This window comes from Anabrus simplex, chromosome 2 (assembly GCF_040414725.1).
Source record: "Anabrus simplex isolate iqAnaSimp1 chromosome 2, ASM4041472v1, whole genome shotgun sequence".
Lineage (NCBI taxonomy): Eukaryota > Metazoa > Arthropoda > Insecta > Orthoptera > Tettigoniidae > Anabrus > Anabrus simplex.
Window position 1 is genome coordinate 867,674,549 of NC_090266.1, and position 27,910 is coordinate 867,702,458.

Here is a 27,910-nt window from a genome sequence, read left to right on the forward strand (position 1 = left end):
TCTCTCCTGCCTATACCCCTCTGCTTCTCTCCTCAGCATCAACACCTCCTCTTCTAGATGTATCACTTTCCCTCTTAATAACTCTATTTCCTTCTCATTGTTGCCCACTCTCCTGTTCGATTCCTCCGTCTTCGTTTCCAACCATTTCGTCATGTTCCCTATCTCCTTTCTCTGCTCTTCCATCATGTCCTTTATTTCTTGTACCTTATCCCATTGACAATTTTCTTGTAATACTTCTCTCACTACCACCTTAAGTGCTGCAAAATCCTCCATGCTGAATTTTCCGCTGGCATTTGGGCCTGGGTTTAATTCCACCCCCACCCCCAATCACCAGCAACACAGCTATCACTGTCGCTACCAGCACCGCTTCACCCATTTTAACTTCTTTTCTTCTCACCAGCCCATTCTTGGCCTCCTTCCTCTGCTTCACCTCCAATTTCCCAATCGCGGCCCGCGACCATGTTGACGGCACGCACTGCACCACGCGACTTCACTCCTCGGTTGCTCAAGGCAGACTGGAGTTCGGTGATAGGAATTGTGCCGGCTGCCGAAGCCTGTCGCACTCCTCTGGGGCAATGATTAAGGAATGACAGATGAAATGAAGTGATATTGGAGAGTTTTGCTGGAATGAAATATAACAGGGAAAACTGGAGTACCCGGATAAAATCCTGCCCCGCCTGCGCTTTGTCGAGCACAAATCTCACATGGAGTGACCGGGATTTAAACCACGGAACCCAACGGTGATAGGCCGGTGCGCTGCTGCCTGAGCCACGGAGGCTCCACCCATCCTGGAGTCAACTGTTATTCATACAGCCCGTTCGAGGTCTTCACATCCTCGCTGTTTCATGCCATGACCTCCTATTACATTCACCGAGACGAGTACAGCGCCATTTGCCCACTACGCAGTTATCTCTAATTCAGTTGCTCATCAGTGTACTCATAGTCATGAGTGTGTTTGAAACGGGAAGACATATAGTTGGAAGCCTAGCCATATAGTTTATTTCTACGATATTGTCGTTCCTTGTATGCAGTAATTGTCTAGATTCCTTTTTGTTATGCTTATGGAAGTTAAATGACACGTAAGTTATACAGAATTCTAATAGTATTGATCTTGGTAAAATAGGTTATTAGACATGTGAGTATAAAATTTGGATGTCGAAGTAAACGTTGTGTTCCATATTACAAACCTTCTCAGCCCAGCACTCTGCGGAATGTTTCAAGAGAAGATCAGCAAGTCAATGTTGTTCGGCAGTACTAAGTCTTGGACACATTCATTATTGTCCGGACAATGGTTTCCCTCTATATTTTCTGCAGACTAATTCCGAGTTACATGCTTGAATTCTTTATGGCTCTTAAAATAATCAGTTACCTCCACTCCAAATAGAAATCACTACATTTCTGCACACTGCAGCCGACAACGCAATAACAGCGGTTATCAGACAGGTTTCGTGTTTAAGTACATAGGCTGATAAGCACGGATATCTCTCGCCTTATATTGAATCGGCGGCAGCTACACATGTATTACCTGCTCTGCAAACATTAGGAAAATTAGATTAAAGAATTAAGCCGAAATCTTTAGCTCTTGTCGCTCTAAGACTGCGCCGGTAATCTAAAGTCTTATATAATTCCTAATAGAGTAAAGGAATTCGTCGTTTTTAAAGAGATTTAAAAACCTTCTCTTACAATGAAAAAACTACCGCACTTTATTTTATACCACAAGCCTCTCCGAACAACGATATAAACTAATTGGGTGATGATGTAATTATTTTCTACCAATCTCCTAAATAACTGCTGTACTTTCTTCTTCTGCCGCTTTTCCCACACTCTGATATCCCAGACCCGGCCGGAAGTCGAACCTGGGACCCTCTGAGCCGATGGCTGAGGCACTGACCATTCGGCCAAGGACCTGCATTGAAAATCCTGTTTCCAATCATTTGACAGAGTCAGGAATGGAATGAATGAAGCCCTCCATCTAGCGGCGAGGATAGGAATTGTGCCGGCTGGCGAAGCCTGCCGCACAAGGAGCTGCATTATTATTATTATTATTATTATTATTATTATTATTATTATTATTATTATATTATTATTATTATTATTATTGTATGGCGTCAGCTACCGAATTTACAGACCTTCTGAAGCAGTGCCTGCCTACCAGTTTCGATATTCCGATGATGCTGCTGTGTAGAAACGAAAGCAGAATTTTACTGGACGGTTCCTGTAGCGGAGTTAATACTTAGTTTTGTAGGGTGACGCTAAGTACGCCACCAGAGGCTTTATTACATGCGAGCAACAATTAAATGGATTGCAGAGATTTTTCACCGGTCTTCAAAAATTGACTACCTTGGCCGGGATCGAATCCGCGAATTTGTGGTGATGAGTCGGGTACATACTATTGATACACCGAGGCAGCTGCTTTACAGTGTGAAGCAGTAGCGTTCTAAACAGTTACACTGGTGCATTGATTTTCTCTCGTATGCAGATGATCGTGCAAAATATTCGTCGCCTGTAGACTCGCTAGAGCATCTCGATAAGAAACCATTATTGTGTTATTTCTGAACGTAACTGTACTGCCAGGGGGATGAAATAAAACTTGGGGGTTGCAAATTATTAAACAAGTAATCTATAAGAGGACTTTAAAAATAATGTTTGTGTTACTAGCAGAAAAGTAAAGTTTTGTAAGAATATCAAAATGTTCAGTATTCGGAACTGAATCTTGAATTTTCGTTTATGAAAATTGATTCCAACTTATTCTGGAAACCTTCAGTTCTCAAGCTTCTCCTAATCCGATCCGGTCTGCACCCATTGAACCTGATCGATATTTTCAGGTGAAAAATGATTTCATATATCACAGCCAACACTTCCATGGTTGGTTCAACTGTAGATCTGCATTCTCAAAATTAGCACAACGTTCCTAGGCTCACTATTATACACCAATATACAGAGCCGTCATATTGTATATTGTCCGCCCCCCAGCATGTAAGATTACGCCGGAGAGAGCTAGTTCGGGCCAGCTTTGCCCGCCTACCGGCGTCTTCCTCTTCATTATTTGGACTAGTCCGTTTTCGGTTGCATCCAGTAGTTGTGTGTAAGACTAAAGTTATGATGCGTCGCTTGTAATTAGATGATAGTGTGTTTCCCCGTAAAAGTTTTAAAATGTACGAATTTGTTCGTCATATATTTAAATAATTCATTAACAAATTTCCTAACAAACCAAGTCGTCATCTCCGTACAGACAATGAAGGCCCTTGGAGGGGTGGAAGGTAAAGGCTTCCGCTGTCTGTAACCTCACCACTTGATGGGCTAGAGCGGTCAGTTCTATGCCCGGCCACCTTTGCCCCCAGGAATTAACCTGGTACTCACTTTCAGCGTAGGCTGAGTGAACCTCACGGCCATATGAACCTCCGGAAATGGAAATATTGTTTCTTAAATGATTGAACTTCCTGATGGGGAATCGAACCCACGTTCTTCCGGGTGAATCGAGCACGCCTTCACCGCCTCATCCAGGCAGCCCCTAATTTTCCTAACACTAGACCACATTCAAGACCGGACATATCGGGTTTACAAAGAAAACACATACCGGGCGAGTTGGCCGTGCGGTTGGGGACACGCGGCTGTGAACTTGCATCCGGGAGATAGTGGGTTCGAATCCCACTGTCGGCAGCCCTGAAGATGGTTTTCCATGGTTTCCCCATTTTCACACCAGGCAAATGCTGGGGCTGTACCTTAACTAAGACCACCGCCGTTTCCTTCCAACTCCTAGGCCTTTCTATCCCATCGTCGCCATAAGACCTACCTGTGTCGGTGCGCCGTAAAGCAACTAGCAAATAAAGAAAAAAACACATCAAGTCAGTTTTTGAGCATTTTACATTCAACACTGAACTGCAGCGTTATTCCAGATAATGTACCCTGTAACCCATTGCATAATTGATACCGGCAAATGTTATTTTTTCGTATTCTGAGGACAGATGTTGACAAACCATTCAAACCTCTTTTTCTCAGAAGTAAGATGTTTGGCAACGAGGATTTGTAAACCGACGATATATAAACTGGTGAAATAGATATGATAATATTTGGGTTCAATATTAATAATAATAATAATAATAATAATGGTATTTGCTTTACGTCCTACTAACTACTTTTACGGTTTTCGGAGACGCCGAGGTGCCGGAATTTAATCCCGCAGGAGTTCCTTTACGTGCCAGTAAATCTACCGACACGAGGCTGACGTATTCGAGCACCTTCAAATACCACCGGACTGAGCCAGGATAGAACCTGCCGAGTTGGGTTCAGAAGGCCAGCGCTCTACCGTCTGAGCCACTCCGCCTGGCTCAGTGTTAAATAAGAAACACTCAAGAAGAATGTAGGTTTTAACAGGCTCCAGTTCACAAAACAATCGGGGAAACTGCGAGCGTTCGCCTCACTACTCGGGAGAAATTTGTTCAGCGGTTAGATGCGTCTTCCTCCTCTGCTGACATTGCTACAAAGTTATTACAGAGCTCCTTCTGCAGTGAACTATTTTATGTTCGACAGGTGTAGTCTTATGTGCGGGCACCGGGTTTCGCCTCCCTTCCTAATGTCTTGTATCACGTCATTCTTTTCATCTCATCTTTTCTGAGGAGGTTGACGTCAGGAAGGGCATTCGGTCGTTAAAACTCGCTACAAAGGTTCATCACCGTTTTAATCGACCTACACCCTCAGTTCTCGTTCTTAGTTTAATGGACATGGACTGGTCAACAGACACAACAGTAGATACTAGTCTTTACGGAAATCTTTTTTTTATTGCACGAAACCGCTCTCTGTGACCAGATAATTGGAATTTGATGTCCGTTTAATGCTCGCAGAATAATGGGACTTCCTGTTCTTCATTGAAACGATCAATGCAAACACATACAAGCGACTAATTTGGAGACCATTTTCCCTACATTTATTAGGAAACAATAAAATATGGGTATAGTCATTTACCTCCGACAAAACTCGGCTACGTCGAAACTACTGAATCATTAAATTTAATAAGTTCGATTAGGAAGTTTTTAGTTTAGGTTTGTGGCCCTATCATTAACCCGGTTTATTAGTTGGTGGTTATTATTTATGGAATACTCTGAAAGGCTAGGCAAATGCTGAGACTGTACCTTAATTAAGGCCACGGCCACTTTCTTCCCATTACTAGCCCTTTTCTATCCAATCGTTGCCATAAGACTTACCTGTGTCGAAAAACCAATTGTAAAAAAAAAAAGACAGCGTGTATTGTTGTAACCAGTGGCATACGCAGAATTTTATTTTGTGTGTGTGTGTGTGTGTGTGTGTGTGTGTGTGTCGTTTTTAAGACTAGTTATTCCATTGCAGTTTACTATTATCTTACTACTACTGCTACATTTTCAGAACTCAAAGGTCCCGATGATGATAATTATTATTATTATTATTATTATTATTATTATTATTATTATTATTATTATTATTATTATTATTATTATTATTATTATTTCTGGTTACTTTGAATGTGAGAAACTAACACACCGATTCAATAAATAAATAAATAAATAAATAAATAAATAAATAAATACATCTTCATTATAGACTGTTATGCCTTTCAGCATACAATCTCCACGTCTCTGAATTAACTACGCATCTCCACAATGATATATTTCCAACTAGCTCTGTTGCCTTGTTTAGATCCACACCTCTTATCATCATATCTCTAAAAACAGAGTCTAACCATTGTCGGCATCTCTCCACTCCTCCTACCGTCTATAATCGCACCACCTAAGCCAGTTTATAAATACGGTTTCATCCTTAGAGTTCATTCTTTACTTAGTCTTTATCTCCTCCTTTCGAATACCCACCTGCTACTGTTCCCTCCTGTTTCTACCTGCCATCATTCTAGCTTCTTTCATGTCCGTTACTTCCAACATATAGAAGATATCCTAAGTCTACTCAGTTTTCACTCCCGTGCAGTTAAGTTGGTCTAAAAATAGACCGATGTAAATATGGTTTCTTCGGTAGGGCCTTCGTGGCTTAGGCGGCAGTGCGCCGGCTTCTCACCGCTGGGTTCCGTGGTTCAAATCCCGGTCACTCCATGTGAGATTTGTGCTGGACAAAGCGGAGGCAAGACAGGTTTTTCTCCGGGTACTCCGGTTTTCCCTGTCGTATTTCATTCCAGCAACACTCTCCTAATGGCCTTAACTACGCCAATAAAGACATTTATCTATCTATCTATCTATCTATCTATCTATCTATCCATTTCATCTGGCATTCATTAATCATCGCCCCAGAGGAGTGTGACAGGCTTCGGCAGCCGGCACAATTTCTATCCTCGCCGCTATATGGGGGCTTCATTCATTCCATTCCTGACCCATGTCGAATGACTAGAAACAGGCTGTGGATTTTCATTCAAATATGGTTTCGTCTGGGAGCTGACTTTTTTCTTACAAAATATCGTTGATCGCAACTGCGCGTTCGCTGCTCCTTTATTCCCTTTCTCTTAGTATACTACCATATTGTTAAAGTCATCTTAAATATTTGAAATGAACCACCTGTCCCGGTTCCGTATTTCCTGCCTGGCATTCAATCCACTTAAGCATCTTCCCTACTGACATCACTTTACTACCGAACCTATGGCTGCGCGTAGCTTGCAAGCTTGCATTCGGGACATACTGTGTTAAAACTTTACTGTCGGCAGCCCTGAAGATGGTTTTCCGTGGTTTCCCATTTTCATATCGGGCAAATGCTGGGGCTGTACGTTAATTAACAATACGGCTGCTCCCTTCCCACTCCTAACCCTGTCCTCCCCATCGTCGCCAAACGACCTACCTGTATCAGTGCGACGTAAAGCAACTTGTAAAATTAAAAAAAAAACATCACTTTACTCTTAGAAATTGTAGTTTTCATATCACCTGCACCTCCTTTCAAGCTCCAAGATATTAGATCGCAGCCTTTCAGCACTGCTTACCATTGATACCAAATCACCGGCATATATCAAACCGCTTACTACATTTCCGCCCAACTCAATTCCGCGCCCTGAACCCCAGCGTGGAAGTAACAGACGCTGACCACTAGTCCGTCGGTGCTACTACTATTCACAACCAAATTGCCAACAAGTATGCAGGCTGTTAATTTAAAGGAAACTTTCTCGTTAAATGTCCGTGTGAGCCGAGATCGAACCCGCCAGCTTGGGCTGAGAAGGCCAGTTCTTCTATCATATGAGCCACTCAGGCCGGCTTTTCCTCAAATAGTGAAGCAATGTCACATATTGATGTTCTGTGGACCAGAGTTCCGAATCCTAATCCAATACTACGCTAATATCTTTTTGTGGTACGGGGTTTGATCGGAGTTTGCAAGCATCACAGAAACACTCCCATGGAAGGAGGAATTTTGAAATTATTACTTGGAAATTGTTGAAAATTGTGAATGTAAAATAGGTTCTAAAATTAATGCCACGTTTATATAATAATAATAATAATAATAATAATAATAATAATAATAATAATAATAATAATAATAATAATGTTATTGGTTTTATGTTCCACTAAATACTGTATTTTTACGATTGTCGGAGATGCCAGCGTGCGGGAAATTTTGTCCCGCAGGCGTTCCTTTGCGTGCCCATAAGTATGCTGATACGAAGCTACTTATTTGAACACCTTCAAATACCACCGGCCTGAGGAAGGATCGAACCCGTCAATTTAGGCTCAGAGAAGGCCTTCCATTGTCTGAGCCACTCAGCCTGGCAAAGTTCATATGGTATGTGCTATAGTCATATACAGTACAGAGTACAGTGCTTTTGAAAATCATGTCATTGGCAAGGAAGAAGGTAATGATTACAAGTCATCACTTTCATTAAGTGAGAAGGTAATGATTTCACCAAAGCATCAAAATTTATATTATATCAATCCAAATGAAATCAGATATTATTGCTAGGTTCTTGGTTGTATTATTTTTAAACAGAGCAGCCCCCTTTGTTATTGTGGGGCCTGTGTTTGGGTATTACGTAACTGTGTAGACAGCGATGAAAGTTCATCCTCGTAAATACTCTCTGCAGCGTCGGGAAGCAAGTGTCTGATATTCTAGTAGTTCAACTGACTAATTCTGTTATTTGATGGAACTGCTCAGCTATGAATTTATACGATGCATCAATTTTCGGTTACCTATTTATACTATACAATAAAGCCTTGGATTCCAAGCATAATTCGTTCTGCAAACCTGCTTGTTATTCCAATGCACTCGTATATCAAAGCGAACTTTGCCATAAGAAATTATTAAACTGCAGACGATTCGTTCCACAACCCAAAAATATGTATTGATATAAAATGATCCACACGATGAAAAAATGTCCTACTTCTTCTAGAACACGTGGCCGTTGCTTCGATACTCTGATGATTCCTTTTGCTGCATCCAGACTTTTTAGTTCTTGTTTAATATCGTGCAAATAGTTGTAGACTTTGTGTAAAATCTCGCGATATTGGGCACAAGCACACCTTGTTCTACTTCTTGATGATTTCCTTCTTAACTTCCGCCGTCCTGAGTGGCTCAGACGGTTAAGGCACTGGCCTTCTGACTCCAACCTGGCAGATTCGATCCTGGCTCAGTCCGGTGGTACTTGAAGGGGCTCAGATATGTCATCCTCCTGTCGGTAGATTTACTGGCCGTAAAAGAAATCCTGCGGGACTAAAATTTGGCACCTCGTCTCCGAAAACCGTAAAAGTAGTTAGTGGGACATAAAACTAATATTATTATAATTATTATTAATTATCTTAACTTCCATGGTAATAATCATCATCTTCTTACTGTCTTCCTCTTCAACTTCTTTCATTGCTATAGTAAGGTTGCTAAATAATGGTCACTACACTTGGACACAAAATAGAAAATGCTTTATTTAAGCACACGTGTGATTGATTACAACGTACGAATGTTGACTATATGCGCGAGGCACGCTAAGTGAACTCTACCATGGGAGAAGATTACCCACAATCCCACGACATGAGGGAAACGATTGACTCAGTTGCGGTTACGTCACGTCAGCACACATACCAGTACTACTCGTAGTGTAAAACTTCGCTCGTTTATCAAGTTTTATCAACATTCTTACTCGTTTTGCAAAACTCTCGCAAACCAAGTTACTCGTAACACTAGATTTTAGTGTATAGTAAATAACTACAGGCGACTTAGAATACGAGTATTTGGTGTGCAAAAAGGCCTTTAGCAGAATATTATGTACTGAGTAGTATCTATGGACTTGGAAAGTTCTTATCTCACCATCAGCTCTTCTATGAAATAGCGTTCTATGTTATCTTATTTCCATGTACGTAAATGCTGAAATTGTCTTTGTTAAGGTCAGAGATTTAGCCTACTTCCCATTCTCAGAGCAATAATTAATAGTTACAAATACGCATCGCAATACAGGTATCGCCAGTAGTGGCGATTGGGAATTAGAAGTGGGAGAGGTGGGAATAAAAAATTATAGACAAGGAAAAGTACCCGAGTTTGTTAATAATTAAAGAAAATAAAGGAACGAATTAGGGGAAACCGAGCTCGATAGTTGCGGTCGCTTAAGTGCGGCCAGTTTCCAGTGTTCGGGAGATAGTGGGTTCGAACCCCACTGCCGGCAGCCCTGAAGATCGTTTTCCGTGGTTTCCCATTTTCATACCAGGCAAATGCTTGGTCTGTACCTTAATCAAGGCCACGGTCGGTTCCTTTCCACTCCTAGTCCTTTCCTATCCCATCGTCGCCATAAAACCTATCTGTGTCGGTGCGACGTTAAGCAGATTGTAAGAAAAAAGAATTAGGTTGAAAAACAACAGGGCTTGCACAAATTCATTTTTTTGTAATTCCTAGTTTAAGGCGCCAAAAATGGAAAAAAATGTAATGTTTTCTCCACCATCCACCAAGTTAAGGGAGGGGGGACATCACAGTAACTTTGGTCATCGGACGTATGATACATGAACTTGCATGTGTATAAGGCTGATCAGGGGCGTAGCCAAGGGGGTGGGGGGATTACTACAAGTTAGACTCCCTCCCCATGGAATTTTTACAAAAAGAAATTATTCAAAAACTGACAATTAACTAAACAAATGTTCAGAGACATAATTTTAAACGAACCGATCTGTAGAATCTATTTTCTAAGAAGCCTCGAAAATTGGATTTTAGATTGTAAACTGAGCATACAATTCGCTGCAAAACTGTTGACCTTGATCATATTGTCCTTGTTCTGTATTTTAATGTAAGATTTTTTAGTGTACTGCAATCTGAATATAAACAAAATTCACTTGTATCAGTGTCCTTACAGTGACAAGTCGTGAATGCAAGCACCTTCATTATGCTCTTTCAGTAGTTATTTTGTAATTATACGCCCCACCCCCGATTCTGGCTACGCTATTGAGGCTGATTATGATGTCACAGCGTCAGAATGAATCATCTAAGTTAAAATGGCATCTAATTATGTACGGTACCGTATTAATTTAAATATTGAAAGAGCTGTAGAATATCACTAAACGTGAAGAAGAAATTGACAGATACAATATAAATTCAGCACAAAAGCAGTACACTCCGGCGATTACAAGAAGAATATAGCCTAATGCGTACGGAGTCGGTTAGTATAATTCAGTGACATTGACATTGTCTTCTGGTTACCTGTACGGTACCATGGTTCGTATTTCATTCTTTAAAGGCGTCAAAGGAGCGAATGATCTTGCCAAGGTTTATTAGTTCAGCATATGGTCACAAAGCGCCTGCTGTTGAGCGATGGCACTGAAGTTATCGGTAGGGATTAGCAATGATTTACAACGCAGCTTGGCGGTAGTACTGACAACTAAGAGTAATTGACTTTGTTGTCGCGAGTTTCTATATGTGACCAGTAGATGGCAGTGTCATCAGCACACCCGAGCCGGCCTTGTTTGGAGTGACTGGGAACTGGAGTAGTGGTTCATGCGGGTTCATGTTAGGTCGTGTACGTCCGTAACCGACCTAGCTTAACTCAGCTGCGAGAGTCACTCCCGTTGTCTGACGGCGGGCATGCATAACTAGAATGGGAACCACTTCTGAGCCTTCAGGATTCTCTACCGACCTAGATTCATAGGAGATACTTCGGTTTTTTTTGTTTTTTTTTCAGTTGCGCGCAACGGAAGGTTTTTCAGGAAGATCCTTGCATAACACAATTAGCCAACATGAGTGTTTCGTTTCGTTTCTCTATTTCTGATTTTTTTTTTTTTCTGGAGGGGATTGCTTCTTGTAAAACTGTGTTGAAAGCCTCTCTCATCGGTATCGGCGAACGTTACACAATACCGTGTGCTTTTTGAAGTTCCATAAACATTTTCTAGCCGTTACTGACTTCGTGTATCATAGTTTCCTTTTTAACTTTACGTCCCGGTTTAATGTCTAATGCCAGCTCCTGTCTCTCGTGAATATTGTTACTGCTGTTCGTGTGGTCCCGGTTTCCATTCCCGACTCAAGAATTTTCCGTAGTTTGGAGGTAGACCATGGAGAAGAGCTGCTTCCGCTTTGTAGGACAGTAGAAAATATATTTGATTCAAAACGTAGGCCCTACTCGCCCTCGTCAGTAATAATAATAATAATAATAATAATAATAATAATAATAATAATAATAATAATAATAATAATAATAATAATAATAACTTCTCACCCAGACGTTCGCGGCTCGAATTCTGGCCAGTCCGTGAGGTATTTTTAAAAGATTCTTTTGTCGCTTGGCTTCCGGAGAGATCAGGTCTTTCCATTCGACGCCCCTGGATGACCAGCGTGGCTGAATGTGTGATGATTATACTTATGACTTACGGAGAGGGTGATACCTGGTGTCGGCGTATAGTCTACTCATGTACAATAACACGAAGAGGTCTGCTAAAGGTTTAACATCTCCATCCAACGGAGGAATCACCGTCAACAGTGTCATATGCCTTTACTCGATATGATAGTGCGAGGAGGTTTGGAATTGAACCCAGGCTTTTGACACTCCATCTAATGATTAGAAATTGTATACCACCACCTCTCCTCCCCTGCTGGCCAACATTCTGATCGTGAATTTCTTCTCACCAGCGGGACTCGAACCGGCTAATAATGATAGTTGGAAGGAAAGTAAGGTTGGAGTTCTACATTATTCTTCCCCTAATAATGTAATTCCACGTGAAATCCGTATCATACTGTGATGCGACATTATTTCCTTTCCGAAATTCTCCCAATTCGTTTCCCATCGTAGCCTCTGTTAAGGGAAGCTAAGTCACCCTGCTTTCACATCCACACAGTTAAATTAATAATGTCTGTTAGTTCATAAATATGTTCGCCACGTATCATCGTATTTCTGTTGTCATTACTTCTAAGCAGTAAAACTATTATTCTGAGTGTGTTGTTTGAGCGAACCACCAGGGTTCTTTTATGATTTGTTAGGAATGTCGCTTAGAGTTACGAATGGTATTGCCGCTTAAAATACCTCCTACCTCGGCGAGAATCGAACCTTAGGTTCCGATAATATGAAATCGTATTTCTACCCTAGAGCAACCGGGGGAGCTCCGGGCTTCTTGGTCAAATACTAGCCTGCTATTCTTATTGTTGCGGAATCGAATCTGGCTCATTACGTTGGTATTTACATTTAAATGTGTAAAGAATCGTGACAGAGATATGCCGACATGTTGAAGACCGCATTTTCAGGACATATTTCCGGCACGATAGTTTCTTTTGAATGTGACCGTATTTGAAGGGGTATTAAACATATATATTAATACATACATACATACTTGCCTGCTGCCATTTCTTGATGGATACAGTACTTTTGTATCCATCTCTTGGCACAGGCCAGAGTAAAGTGTAGCTTTCACCGAAGTCCCAGTCTCATCCATGGCTGTGACAATATGGAAGCTGCTGGGGTATGGGTAGTGCTGAGTAATGGCATTCAGAGCACGACTAGTGCATCTGAGTTTTATGAAAGGTGTTGCTCATAGGGTCAGTCGTGCTGCAATAGCACTTTCTGACCCAATGAGGAAAGCAATGGCAAACTACCTCACTCCTCGTCTTGCCTAGTACGCCTCATTTTGGTGCTGCCATTGGTTTTTGCGGTTTCCTGATAACCGCATAACCTTTGGTGGTGCTATTTGAGGATCCAACGAGCCTCTGGGCTGATGACCTAACAGACAGACAGACATACATCTAGACTTAGCCTTTCCTACACGATTTTGGTCACGCAGCTGTTAGCTTACGTTCGGGAGACGGTGGGTTCGAACCCCACTGTCGGCGGCAGCCCTGAAGATGGTTTTTCGTGATTTCCCATGTTAACACCAGGCAAATACTGAGAATGTACCTTAATTAAGGCCACGATCGCTTCTTCCCTGTTCTAGCCATTTCATTTCATAATGTCGAGGTAAAACATGTCTGTTTCGGTGCGAGTAAAACAAATTAGCAAAAATATGTTATGCGCCTCAGCGTTCAGTGTGCAAGCCCCTGTGAATGAATTACGTGCCTGCACAATCCTCTATTTGTAACTAGCTTTGTAGCCTCGTTTAGTTCCCATCTCGTGCCGATGATCTAGATGTTAGGCCCCTTTAAATAACAAGCATCATCATCATCATCATCAGTCCCCATCTCTTATTTTCAAACTATTACAAACTGAATCTTACCATCGTCGTCTTGGACGTCCTCTGCTTCTCTTACCCTCCATGGCCAAGTCCATTATTCTCCTCCGTAATTATCTTTCTCCACTTGCCTCACATGACCCCACCACTGAAGCAGATTTGTACGCACAGCTTCACAGATTGCGTTCATTCCTAACTGAGCCTTTATATTCTCATTCCGAATACCTTCCTACCATTGTTCTCACCTGTTTGTACAAGCATTATTTCTGGCTAGTCATGTCTGATACTTCTGATTTATATCCTGGGTCAACTCATCTTTCGCTCCCTTACAACAATGTCTGTCTGTCTTTTCTTTTTACACTTGGCTTTACGTCGCACGTACAAAGATAGGTCTTACGACGACGATGAGATAGGAAAGGCCTAGGAGTGGTAAGGAAGCGGCCGTGACCTTAATTAAGGTACATCCCCAGCATTTTCCTGGTGTAAAAATTGAAAACCACTTAAAACCATCTTCAGGGCTGCCGGCAGTGGGATTCAAACCCACTAAACCCACTATCTAAGCTCACAGCTGCACGCCCCCAACCGCACGTTCAACTCGCCCGGTAAAGTATGTCTGTAAACCGATCGATGTGTAGATGGTTTCTTACAGAATCGTAGGGCGAGCTCACATCATTAGCTCTGTTGCACCTTGACTCAATTTCACATAGTATACTACCACCCTGAAAGAATACACATCCTACAGTCTTCTTTTCTTATTTTTCTACCGCTTTCCCCACACCTGTGGGGTCGCGGGTGCGAACTGTGTTGCACCTGTGGATTTTGCCCTGTTTCACGGCCGGATACCCTTCTTGACGCCAACCCTCTATGGAGGGATGTAATCACTATTACGTGTTCCTGTGGTGGTTTGTAGTATAGTGTGTTGTCCGAATATGAAGAGGAAAGTAATGCACATCCTACTGTAAGTACGTAAAATGATCCACATGTTCCAGTATCCTGGCATTCAATCCTATTTAGGTTTCTTTCCTACTGACTTTCCGCACAGACTGCTAATTAAGACTAAGTCGTCGGCATGGGCCAAACTGCATATCATATTTCCATTGAATTGAATCCCTCCCTACAATTTTATACCTTTCAGTAAATGACTCGTGTAAACTGTGAACATCAAAATAATATGAAATGTTGCAGCCTTGTCTAACCGCTGAAACTGCCTTGTAGCAGGTACTCATTCTACCATCAATTCTCACTCCAGCCTACTTTTAATTATAACCGCTCTTCATTTATTATTATTATTATTATTATTATTATTATTATTATTATTGTTGTTGTTGTTGTTGTTGTTGTTGTTTTACCGGGAGGTACACCTCAACGCCGCTCATTTAAAAGAAGCGCCTTAAGGAACTCTATCTATCAAACAAAACGTGAAATATCTACGGCATGAAGTTGGGACATTGACCAGAAGATGTCACAATTGACTTATTGAGTAATGTGTTATTTTGAAGTTGCCTAAACTGACTGGATTTTTTGTTTTGTTTTGGTTTACGTCAAGAAGTTTGAACTTTTCTCCATAGATATCATTACAAAAACTGAGGTAATGCACTCTGGTGCAAGGTAGAAGAATTAGTGATTTAAAGAAGTTTTGTGTTTATAGGTTTTTACAACTAAACTAACTTTCATTTATTTCTATATTTCAAGGTTTGCAACACTTCTTTCTCATTCCGCCAGCTTTTAAATCTGGCCAATCACAAATTTTCTGTAATTATATTTCAGCGAGTAATAGGCTTCTTGTACCTTTTGAATTTGCCAATAAAAATGAGAGGATGTGTCCGGATGTAGTCCAAAACCCTCTCGAATCATCCCCTCGGGTATATAAACTGCGGCTTTTTCAAGCTACCTTGTCTTATTGATCGTCGTCTTACTGAGTGTGTGTGTTAAGACAGACAGTTCAACTACATACTGTAAGTTCAACAGCCCAGGTAATGGCCACCAGTGTTATATTTCTGTAACTACCTCCGCATACTTACACGAGGGGAATATTCTAATTTCTAACTATGTAAGCACCTGTTTTCTAAAATGTAAACCTTCTTTCGGCAAATGTAAAATTTCATATCGACTTAAATTGTAAATCGGGGATAGAGAGTGCGTTACCCTCTCGAGTTCCCCTTCAATTTACCTTGAGGTGACTACGATTTTGTCACCGTTTCTCTTTTCTGTAAAGAATTAAATTAACCTTCATTCTAGTCACCTCAGTAGCTTGGGATTAGCCTCTGCATCATCGGACAGCGAGCCCAGTTGGTTTTATACTTACTTTTCTAGGAGCGCAAGTGTACGCCTCCATACATTAGGCCCTATGTGTTCGGGCCAGTAATTTAACCTGTTCTTCTTTCAACGAAGGCCCAGTAGTTTGGGTAATAGATATCCCTGTGTAAAATTGTAAATTATAGGTTGGGCCTAGAGAGGCCAGAAATTTGTAAGATTTTTTTGGTGTAATGAGCAGGCTGTTAAAAATTGGGAGCGCAGTCTCCTTGGTTAAAGTTGGAGTGCATGTAAGCTCTTTTCTGAGATTGCTAATTTTACTGTAATATTGAAAGGTGCCTTCGGAAGGCCGTATTTGTAACCTTTGGAGCAAGGTGTTCTTGAATTGGGAGATTCTCTCCTCGTCCAAGTAAACGCAACATTTGCGATGTTGTAAACTTGTAAATTTGGAGCTGGAAGCTCAGCACTTGTAATTTCCAAACTGCTATTTGTACCTGTAACCTTGTCATTTCACCTAGTGAAAAGTTTGTTCAGTTTGCGATTTGAAAAGAAATAGAACCTTTATTTAAAGTTTTAGGTTAATCTTTGATATAGTAGATAGACCCATTCAGCGCGCACCTTCTTTCACCTCTCTGCGATCCACAAAACACGGTACGGTAACAATTATTATTATTATTATTATTATTATTATTATTATTATCGAGCTCGATAGCTGCAGTCGCTTAAGTGCGGCCAGTATCCAGTATTCGGGAGATAGTAGGTTCGAACCCCACTGTCGGCAGCCTGAAAATGGTTTTCCATGGTTTCCCATTTTCACACCAGGCAAATGCTGGGGCTGTACCTTAATTAAGGCCACGGCCGCTTCCTTCCCATTCCTAGCCCTTTCCTGTCCCATCGTCGCCATAAGACCTATCTGTGTCGGTGTGGCCGTCTAGCCTACTTTCATATATATTTTTAACCACGAGATATTCTTTGGTATTGAAATAAGTTGATCATGCGAAAGTGGCAGCACAGACGATACTAGCTTAAGAAACGTGAAAGCTGAGCCTTGTACGATACTGGTCAGCTGACATGAGCTTATTGCAGCTGGAGGTTTTTGAATCTTTCTTTGCCTTTCTTAATAGTATGACTACAGAATCCGTTATGACACATCCTTGGCCAGTCTTCATCAATTCTTCTGCTATCCAATGTGTTAATTGCAAACAATATTACATTATGTTCATATTCATGATGACTGGGGTATGTTTTTCCATTCCTAAATTAACAACCACCACCACCACGTAATAACAGTCTGGGACTTCTCTTTTCCTACTGATTTATGTTTTTGTTGAAATATGTTTCGACACTTGCCTTGGCCTAATTCCTATTTTTGTTGATATGTGGGTTAGAAGACTACTCTTCATGTTGTTTGACCGATATAAACCAGACCATTTGACAGCTATTTATAATATGTATAATACGATGTAGCCTATTAGTTCTTGTAAGGTGGGGTAGTACCCTTACTGTTACTTCATAACAATTACGAAAATAACTATATACATGTTTACATATACCATGCTATTCAAAATTTATATGACTTGAGTTGTATTATTTCCTTTCCTGGTGTGAGTACATAATTTCAAATAATACAGTATACGCTGGGCGTCAAGTAAAATGCTTCCTAAATAAATAAATAAACGAATAAATTCTGACATTACCGGTCTCCATCGCTACCAACGCACTTCTCGAACTGGGCCGTTAGTATGAAACTTATAACTTCTTTGTCAAAAACTGCCAAGTGCATTTTCTTTACTGACCGCTAACGAGTTCGGTTAGAGCCGGTTTCGATCTCAATTACAGTCCAATGTCAAACATATTAACCACGGGCGTTACTTTCCAAATGATAGCCCCAATCATAAATTAACGCTTCAGTAAAAGCAAAAATATAACGCAGCTACATACATTTTGAACAGAATGGTATATGTAAATATGTATATAGTCGTTTTATAATTCTTAAGATTTTGCCACAGGGAAAAATATCCCACTTTAAACTAAATGTTCAGATTCTGACATTATCACACGGACTTCATGCAGACTATTCTCCCTCGGAGTTGAAATGGTTGTCCCAAATACCGACAATGAGAAAGCAACAACTACACAATACCAGTGGCTGCTTGTGCACTCTCAGGCCGGGAGGGCGACCACAGTACTTTTGATGATGATGATGATGATGATGATGATGATGATGATGATGATGATGATGCTTGTTGCTTAAGTTACGTCTTTCATCTACGGAATCCTTGAATCATGGTCTTTGATATGTCTTAAGCTGGTCATTTTGATGGAGAGCAGTCATCTCGACAATTCAAGGCTCAAAGAGAGAGAGAGAGAGAGAGAGAGAGAGAGAGAGAGAGAGACGCTCGCGCTAGCTGTGAGTGGAGTTAAAAAGCACCATCCTTGATGTATACTGTAGGCTACTGCCTGTTGTCTGAGGCAATCTGCGAGGGAAGGTGTATATATTTTTTCAAGGGATGAATGCTTATTAAGTCGGCCCGACCGTCTAGGGATAGCGTATCTGTTTCTTACCCAGGGCCTCGGGTTCGATTCCCAAACAGTTCATATTTCTTACATGGATCTGAGGGCTGGTTCGAGGTCCATTCAGCCCCCGTGACTACAATTCTGGACGTCTGAGATGAAGTATCTTAAGTGATGTTTTACTAACTTTACAGGAGAGTAGAAAGAAGCTGCTGAGGCTGGCCGAATCGACTGTTTTGACCATGTTCAACTATTGTAAGAGCCAATATGATAAGGTGTGTGCGCGGCATAAGATTGAACTGTTGTATGATCACTTATTGTTTATCGCTGGCTTCTCCCTGCACATACGATCGTATCACATAGCTGATCTGCATTCCTGCGAAACAGTGCACAAAACATATGAAGGGGTAAGATTCATGTTCTTGTAGGCATATTGAGATTAGAAGATATTTTAGGGTATTTTGCCTTCATTCCTTCTATTGTGCAGACAGCACGGTGACATTGTTTTGCAAGTTATGAGCTGATCTACCTTGAATTAGTCATCGAAATCGGTGTTCACAGTTAATCTCATGTGGCCTCGTTACCAGGTCAACGGCCTTCACTGAAGCATTAACTGGCTCGAGTGTCTTAATCGCCATTGCTCTTTCTTTGTCAGGCATTTCTTTTACGTTAACCTCAGTGACTCAGTCAGTCAGTCGTTATCCTTCTGTTCCCAAGATAGCAGGTGCGATCATAGCTGAGGTCAGTGGTATTTGAAGGTGTTCAACTCCTTGTCGTTTGCTCCTTGGTGTCTCCTAGGAATTGGAGGAGCGTTAAACAAATAACGCTGATTTATTCACGTTTATTTTACAAATATCTCCCGGTAGGGAGAACACACAGTCCAACTCCCGTAGAACAATATTTGTGGGCCTAAGCAGATTGTATTGTTATATCAATGTTGTTGTTGTTAAATTGAGGGAATGGGAAATTGCATGCAGAAGAGGATAAACATTAAAAAAGGACAGATATATGCTTAAATACTGTAGCATTCTTATAGTTTAACTGCATAATAAAGTGTAATGCATTACACAGTAGCATTGAAATAAATTGTTGTTGCACTCGGCCAGTTTGGAAAGAAATCAGAAACGTTTGTTTATTTTGTTCTGGAGAGAGACTTTCAGTACCAATCTTAAAGATTCGAAAGCAATTTACTGTTCCTGTATAACACATTGAATGGGACTTGGAGAACACAGAATTTGTTCTGTTTGTCCCAGCAGTTGTGAGTGTTGCCAATGTAGCTTGTGAAAATCGGTATTCATTGTGCAGCTGCTGTTTGTTTAATTCTGTTCTCCAAATCTTGTATGTATGTATGTATGTATGTATACGCTTTAGTCCCGTTTCCTGAAACGAGGTTGGGGACGAGACGAGATGACATTTTTTACGGCCAGATGCCCTGCTTGAGTAGCTAATGAAGATTAAATGCATGATGGTGAATGAAATTGGTAAGGAAATGGAAGGAATCGGCTGTAGCCTATGGATAGGAACTGGAAAACCACAGAAAACCATAATCAGGACAGCCGATGGAGGAGTTCGAACCCACTCGTCTTAGAATGCAGAGCTTGGCTCCATAGCCGTATCGCTTTAATACGCGCGGCCACTCCGCTCGGTCATTGTAACGCTAATTTATTTATTTATTTTTATTTATTTGTATTAATTTATTTTTATTTATTTGTATTAATTTATTTTTATTTATTTATTTATTTATTTATTTATTTAGTTAGTTAGTTAGTTAGTTAGTTAGTTAGTTGGCATCCGAGATAAAGGCCACTCAGCCAGTGAAGTATGTGAGGAATATATTTATTTTATATGTTGTAGGGATGCAGGAGAGACGGTTTCGTCTTCTTGTCATAAAGCCATTTATGGCTTTCGTTGGTGCATATGAGTAGTCCATGGGACAAAAGGAGATGGGAGTGTAATAGTTGTGGTAGGGTAAGGTCTGTGTCAGTTGAAGGTTTTATATCTGCAATCCAATATCGAAGAGTAATGCATATAATTCGAAGTACGCAGACTGGTACTGTGGAAAATTGGCGTAAGAATGGAAGGTAATTGATATGCCAGCGGTAATAATTTGTAGTAGACAAGTAGGGTGAGCAGAGTGGTGTGGACATCCCAAAGACTATGCGATTCAGATCTACAACTGCATCAGCGGATCATGAACAGTGCGGAGTTCGTGGTACTTGGATTTTGTGGAGATGCTGAGGGAAACAGCCGTCATGAAATTTCATTCTTGCGATTGCTCTCATAAATTGGTGCGAGTAGTGACACTTAACTTGCCAAAGTACGTTTGGAATATCTGGATGGATAGTGGCGTATTGGTTTCCACAATATTGGGAACCCACTTCCACGCTGTCAGTTGCCATCGACGACGTAAGGTGTAATCCGATGCTGAAATTAGAGTGCAACTCAGTTGGTCTCCGCTAGCAGCTGATCGTGCTGTCTTTTTTTTCTGTTAGCTCATTGAGTGGGATTCCAACATGGGCTTTTACCCACACAAATGAAACTTTCTTTCCCTATGTTTCAATTCGTTGTACCATTTCAGTAATCTGGTGCGCCGAGAATCACGGATTATTTTCCTGAGTTAGTAGGTTGTAGACTCTGCAACACTGATCTGGAAGCTCAGAACACATTAAAACGTTCAGACAGAGTTGTAGCATATTGCAGGGCCCCCAGAATGGCTGTAAGCTCGGCCATAAATATGGATGCTGTCGGAGGTAGCTTGAATTGATCACAGCTGCCTGAATTTAGGCTATATCGATACAAGCACTGTCTGCTGTATTACAGTCCTTTGATCCATCCGTGTAGATATGTCGGTCGTGTGGCCATTCTGCTAGGCAAAATTTTAAGCTGACAGTTTCCAAATTCACTGACTTACATTGAACAGATCCCGTACGTCCGACTCCTTGGCTGAATGGTGAGCGTTGAAGCTTTCGGTTCAGAGGGTCCAGGACTAAATTTCCGGCCGGGTCGGAAATTTTAATTGCTTTTGATTAATTCTCCTGGCTCGCGGACTAGGTGTGATGTGTTTGTCTCAACACTTTCCTCTTCGCACTACACTGCGAACCACCACAGAAACACGCAATAGCGATTACATTCCTCCATATAGGGTCGGCGTCAAGAAGGGCATCCTCGGGTAGGTTCTAGTCCATGGTTTGAAACTGTCGTTCACGTTGCTTCCGAAGACATAGGGGACAATATTGGGAACTAACTTCCTACAAGCAAGGGCGTAACCGACACGGAGGTGCTCCCTTTTCCTAGATCTTCCACCAGCATGAGACTGATAAAATACACTGACTGACAGAGCAAATGCAACACCAAGGAGGAGTGGTTCGAAAGGGATGAAAGTTGGGAAAAAAAAACAGAGTCGGCACGGAAGAATAATTGATGTTTATTTCAAACCGATATGCAGGTTACACAATGCGCACGGCATCGACTCAGTAGGATGTAGGACCACCGCGAGTGGCGATGCACGCAGAAACACGTCGAGGTACAGAGTCAATACGAGTGCGGATGGTGTCCTGAGGGATGGTTCTCCATTCCCTGTCAACCATTTGCCATAGTTGGTCGTCCGTACGAGGCTGGGGCAGAGTTTGCAAACGGCGTCCAATGAGATCCCACACGTGTTCGATTGGTGAGAGATCCGGAGAGTACGCTGGCCACGGAAGCATCTGTACACCTCGTAGAGCCTGTTGGGAGATGCGAGCAGTGTGTGGGCGGGCATTATCCTGCTGAAACAGAGCATTGGGCAGCCCCTGAAGGTACGGGAGTGCCACCGGCCGCAGCACATGCTGCACGTAGCGGTGGGCATTTAACGTGCCTTGAATACGCATTAGAGGTGACGTGGAATCATACGCAATAGCGCCGCAAACCATGATGCCGCGTTGTCTAGCGGTAGGGCGCTCCACAGTTACTGCCGGATTTGACCTTTCTCCACGCCGACGCCACACTCGTCTGCGGTGACTATCACTGACAGAACAGAAGCGTGACTCATCGGAGAACACGACGTTCCGCCATTCCCTCATCCAAGTCGCTCTAGCCTGGCACCATGCCAGGCGTGCACGTCTATGCTGTGGAGTCAATGGTAGTCTTCTGAGCGGACGCCGGGAGTGCAGGCCTCCTTCAACCAATCGACGGGAAATTGTTCTGGTCGATATTGGAACAGCCAGGGTGTCTTGCACATGCTGAAGAATGGCGGTTGACGTGGCGTGCGGGGCTGCCACCGCTTGGCGGCGGATGCGCCGATCCTCGCGTGCTGACGTCACTCGGGCTGCGCCTGGACCCCTCGCACGTGCCACATGTCCCTGCGCCAACCATCTTCGCCACAGGCGCTGCACCGTGGACACATCCCTATGGGTATCGGCTGCGATTTGACGAAGCGACCAACCTGCCCTTCTCAGCCCGATCACCATACCCCTCGTAAAGTCGTCTGTCTGCTGGAAATGCCTCCGTTGACGGCGGCCTGGCATTCTTAGCTATACACGTGTCCTGTGGCACACGACAACACGTTCTACAATGACTGTCGGCTGAGAAATCACGGTAAGAAGTGGGCCATTCGCCAACGCCGTGTCCCATTTATCGTTCGCTACGTGCGCAGCACAGCGGCGCATTTCACATCATGAGCATACCTCAGTGACGTCAGTCTACCCTGCAATTGGCATAAAGTTCTGACCACTCCTTCTTGGTGTTGCATTTGCTCTGTCAGTCAGTGTATTATAATGCGTCTACTAACAGGGCCTAAGCCCGTTTCAGTTCTATTATGTCGGTTGGCGACAGCTACTAGGCAGCCTCTAGCCGACGAATTGACCCTTGTCGCTTGTCTTTGTCCTTGAATCCCGGATCATATCCAGTGTTATCAACTCATTCTGACCGTAGTATCTACAGACTAAATGTTTTGCATCATGACGTCACAGACATAAACAACGCTTCCTAAGGGATGCGGATCGTAATTGTTACTTGCTTGAAATCAGCGCATCCATTGTTGTTTGCAGTCTTTCTTAGTGTTAACTACTGTGAATTAGCTGGCTGTGTGGTGTAGTGCAATAGGAATTATGCCCAAGGTTGTATGATTCAATTCTAGCACAATTCGTCAGCATTTAAGTATACTTGCATATTTGAAGGTTATGAAACCTCTTTCAGGATAAATGTTCACTAGTCTTCGTGGAACAGATAGTAAAGATGCTATCCGTTATGTCGAACAGGTTGCAGTCTAACACCTGTAAAGTAGCTTGACTAATGTACGCTATTAAACACTAAAATGACCATTTCAAGATGAACCGAACACCCCCTGAAGTAAATGCTACTCTGGGTTTCGGGCGTGAATAGTAGTATTCGGCTCTAATTATATAAAGTAAGCAACTGAATGCTGAAGTAAAAATAACTCTGTATTTCACATATTTCTCGTTTTCATATTCTTTCATCTGAACTATGCGAATAAAGTCACCATTGTTTGGTTGCGGTTGACACTAGTAGTATTCATAACCACACGAATTCCAGCCTAAGCATCTTCTATCTAATATTCATCTTTTGGATCATGTAATAATTATTTATTCTTGTACTGTCAATTCGGGAACTTCTCATTGCCTCATTCCGTAACAGGAGAATGCATGCAACGATCTCGATCGCAAAAAATGTACTCATCTAAACGGGCGGACACGAACTGCGCAATTCATAAGAGGTCGAGGAAGTGTCACAAATCGCTGTACTGTGTAGAGATGAGAAGAATGCATGAATGAGGAATGTGGCCTGCAAGCACGAACTTCCTGTTCTGCCCAGACAGATCGGCTCTTATCTGCTACACGAAAACATTGACTCACACTATGCAATTTGCTGGATTGCAACTGACAAGAGCGAAGAGCTTCCAGTAGAAGATAATATAAAGTCGCCTGGGTAGGAGCGGAGTTGCTATGGTTACCACTGCGTCACTGGCTCTGCCGGTGAAAACCCCTTCGCCCCGTGCCTCGCCGGTCATGTGCATTCTTCTGATCTCCCATCAATACACGAATTCTGCAACTTGCCCTTCAGGTAGAAGGGCGCGTGAATGGGTTTTTCCGCAAAATGGTGCGTCCGGCTACCTTGTAGCTGGAGGCAAAGAACATAGTAGTGCTGGATCTTGTTCTGAGAAAGTAAGTTACTGAAAAGTGCTAGTAGACGAGTAGGATAGTGATACTAAAGATGGAGAACAGTGTAACAGTAATGTATAGCGAAAGGAGACACTCATACTTTATCATAACTTCACTTTCATCCATTACAGGGAAATGATATCTACTGGTGAATAGGGTTGGAGATCCTTGAAGGAGAACTGTAACGCCAAAATTTTTACACTGAGAAGTGACCATGTTTTGTCTAGGCGCGTGGAAAATCACACTCATGATCCATCGTCAGTACAAGAGATAGGCTGGAAATCAGTAACGAATGCAATAAAAAGGAAAGCTGAAGAAGATATCGACGAGCGCCCGGCAAAACTGATTAGTAAAGAGCTGGATGAGCAGTGTGACATGGTCAGCGTATTAACTCATCGAGACATGTACACTGAATCATAGGTATTCGATCACCATATTATGTTTTTTTTTTAATTTGAAGTACTCTTCCAACATTTGAAGTTCAAAAGAAGCAATTGCCAGTCCATTTAGTAATGTGAATATTGACGTACAATAGCCTATAGCACACACAAGTACCCGTAAAATGTAATGAACTATATGCAATTTAATTTTAGTTATAAGACACCACAATATGCAACCGCGTAAATATTCAGGCACTTGTCGAGCAGGCAGGAACAGGTGGGAGTGAACAAGCTCATTATGTTCTTCGTTCCTATTCTGTAAACACGAACGTTTTGTTGTACGATGGGGCGGAAAAGACGAAAAAAACATTTGAAAAGAGACAACCTATTTTCCATCATGCTAAGGGGCGTTCTGAAAGAGATATTGCCGCATTGTTACAAATACGTAAGAGTAGTGTAGGTGATATTATAAGAAGATTCAACCGAGAAGATAGAATTGAAGATAAACCTAAAACAGGGTGACCAAGGAAGCTGAGTAGAAGAGAGGAAACTGTAGTAATAAGAAAAATTAAGAAACATCCAAAGTTACCGGCAACGAAAATTTCTGCCGCAGTGCTGCAGGAATATGGGAAGGAAGTTCATCCCTGACACTGTGCGGAGAGTTATCAGAAGAGAAGGGTATAGTGGCAGAGTGAGCAGGAATAAACCATGGTAAATGAGAGAAATAGAAAGTAAAAATTGGACTTCGTAAATCAGCACATAAATAAACCTGTCGGTTGGTGGAACGAAGTATTTTTTTTAGATTAACGTCAAGTGCAGATGTTCTTTTCAAACAGAAGAACTAGGGTTTGGAGAAAACCAGATGAAGAGTTTCAAACGAAGAATCTGCAGCCCACATTACACGGAGGTGGAGGTGTCATGATTTGCGGCGCTATGTTTTCGTCTGGGAAGGGCGAATTAATTAATTAATTAATTCATTCATTCATTCATTCATTCATTCATTCATTGAATGTAAAATGGACTAGCATAAGTACCTGAATATTCTAAAGGAGAACTTACCGAAAAGTACTGAAAATTTAGGGCTTTCGGGCAAGTTCAAACTATATCAAGACAATGACCCAAAACATAAACCGAATATTGTGAGGCTTTGGACGCTGTATAATTACCCTGAAGTTTTGGATACACTTCCTCAGAGTCCAAACTTAAATCCTACTGAAAATCTATGGGATGTGACCTCAAGAGAAAAGTTAAGACAAACGCCAGTGACATCAAGGAAAGCTTTAAAGGATAGAATAATGAAATAATGGAGACAAATACGTCCAGATTACACGAGAAAACGTACTCACAGCATGTCTAAACGCTCGGAGCAAGTAATAAAGCAAAATGGACTTCATACAAAGTATTGAAATGTACTGTGATGCGTTTGATTCACATGTCGCCCGAAAACTTTTGTGGCTGCGATATTGGGCATGCTTCTTTAAGTATTGTTGTTTTTGTTGTGTTTTCATGTATGAAAATGCTGTTATGTTATTTATTACATTGTCCCATTTCAATGTGTGCCAAGGTTGTTCCTATATTATATTTTTCTCTTAATAAAGGTTTAAAAATAGCACAAAACACTAGTGCCCGATTACATTTGTGATTCACTGTACATAATGAATAACATTCACAACACAAGACTTAGGAGGTGAACCAAACCTCACTAGCAAGAAAACTCCCCGATAAACAACAGAAACCAAAACATCGGCGGAATACAATATGCGGATACAAATCCATGGACCGTGACCGGGAAAGGCCGATAAACTAAGACCCCGAGCTGGAGATCGAGCTCTAATCTTACAGCAGTAAAGAGTCCAAAGGCTACTAGAATGAAATAAGAATTATAAAAACAACTAGGTTTATTCAATTGAGGAGAAACAAAATTAAAAGAAGGTGAATTGAATTAAAAGAAACATAGTGATAGGAACACATACCCGTATTACAATCGCCAGCGTTTGAATAGTATCCTGGTCAATCACAACGTAGTGCGATTATACAACATCAACATGAGAGCAATCCCTATGGTAATTTGAAATTCTTCACACATCGCACTAAGGGGTCATTTTTAGTAATTGTAAAACAGAGCCACGAAGGTCACACTTTCCTGGGGATACGTTATACCTCGAAAAAAAAAAAAGTAATTTCAACCACCCGCTTACATCACATCTTTTTTCAACAATCCGTCACCTTTGTTATCCGCTCCCGGCGTCAAGGAATAGGGAATACATGTTTCGGAAGCTTCAGGAAGTTAAAAGTAAATGAGCTCGCTCGTCAATGACAAAACAAAACAAATGACTGAGGTCAAAACAGAGCGAAAAACGATGGGACCAAATAAATTAAACGAGCTGGCAGTAAAAATAAATAATATAGAGAGAAGCCAGCACGGGTACAAAACTCCAAGCCTAGAAAAATGAAAACCTACAACCTGTTTTCCAGTCTTAGACCGGGTCAGGAATGTAATGAATGAAACATATATAGGCTAGTATTACAATGGGGTCGCCACTCCCAAGGTGATTATTAATGACTAATAGATGCAATGAAATGATAATGGAGAGTGTTGCTGGAATGAATGATGACAGGGAAAACCGGAGTACCCGGAGAAAAACCTGTCCCGCCTCCGCTTTGTCCAGCACAAATCTCACATGGAGTGACCGGGATTTGAACCACGGTATCCAGCGGTGAGAGGCCGACGCGCTGCCGTCTGAGCCACGGAGGCTCTTCCAAGCCTAGAATCGGCATAAAAAGATAAAATGGAAATGAATAATCGAAATGTACATGTACTCAAACACACTCATTCACTCACCCACACCGCCATACATTTCGGCACTGATATGCAAAGATAAGACAAGGCACACAGGTCCAATATTAATATAGCATCACTAATATTGCGACTCCGATGTCATCCAAGGGTCACTCAGACGGGCACAGGAACGTGCGCAAAGGAATACGACAGCAAGACCGTGCAATCCAGCGTACCAAAGTATTTCCATCACGACCGCAA

General features: G+C 41.8%; 1 protein-coding gene across 5 annotated transcripts in view; it reads left to right on the forward strand.

Annotated features, from left to right (window-relative positions):
• Pfrx (6-phosphofructo-2-kinase) overlaps positions 1 to 27,910 on the forward strand; it is a 656,010-nt gene that overhangs the window by 292,482 nt on the left and 335,618 nt on the right. The window lies entirely within an intron of this gene.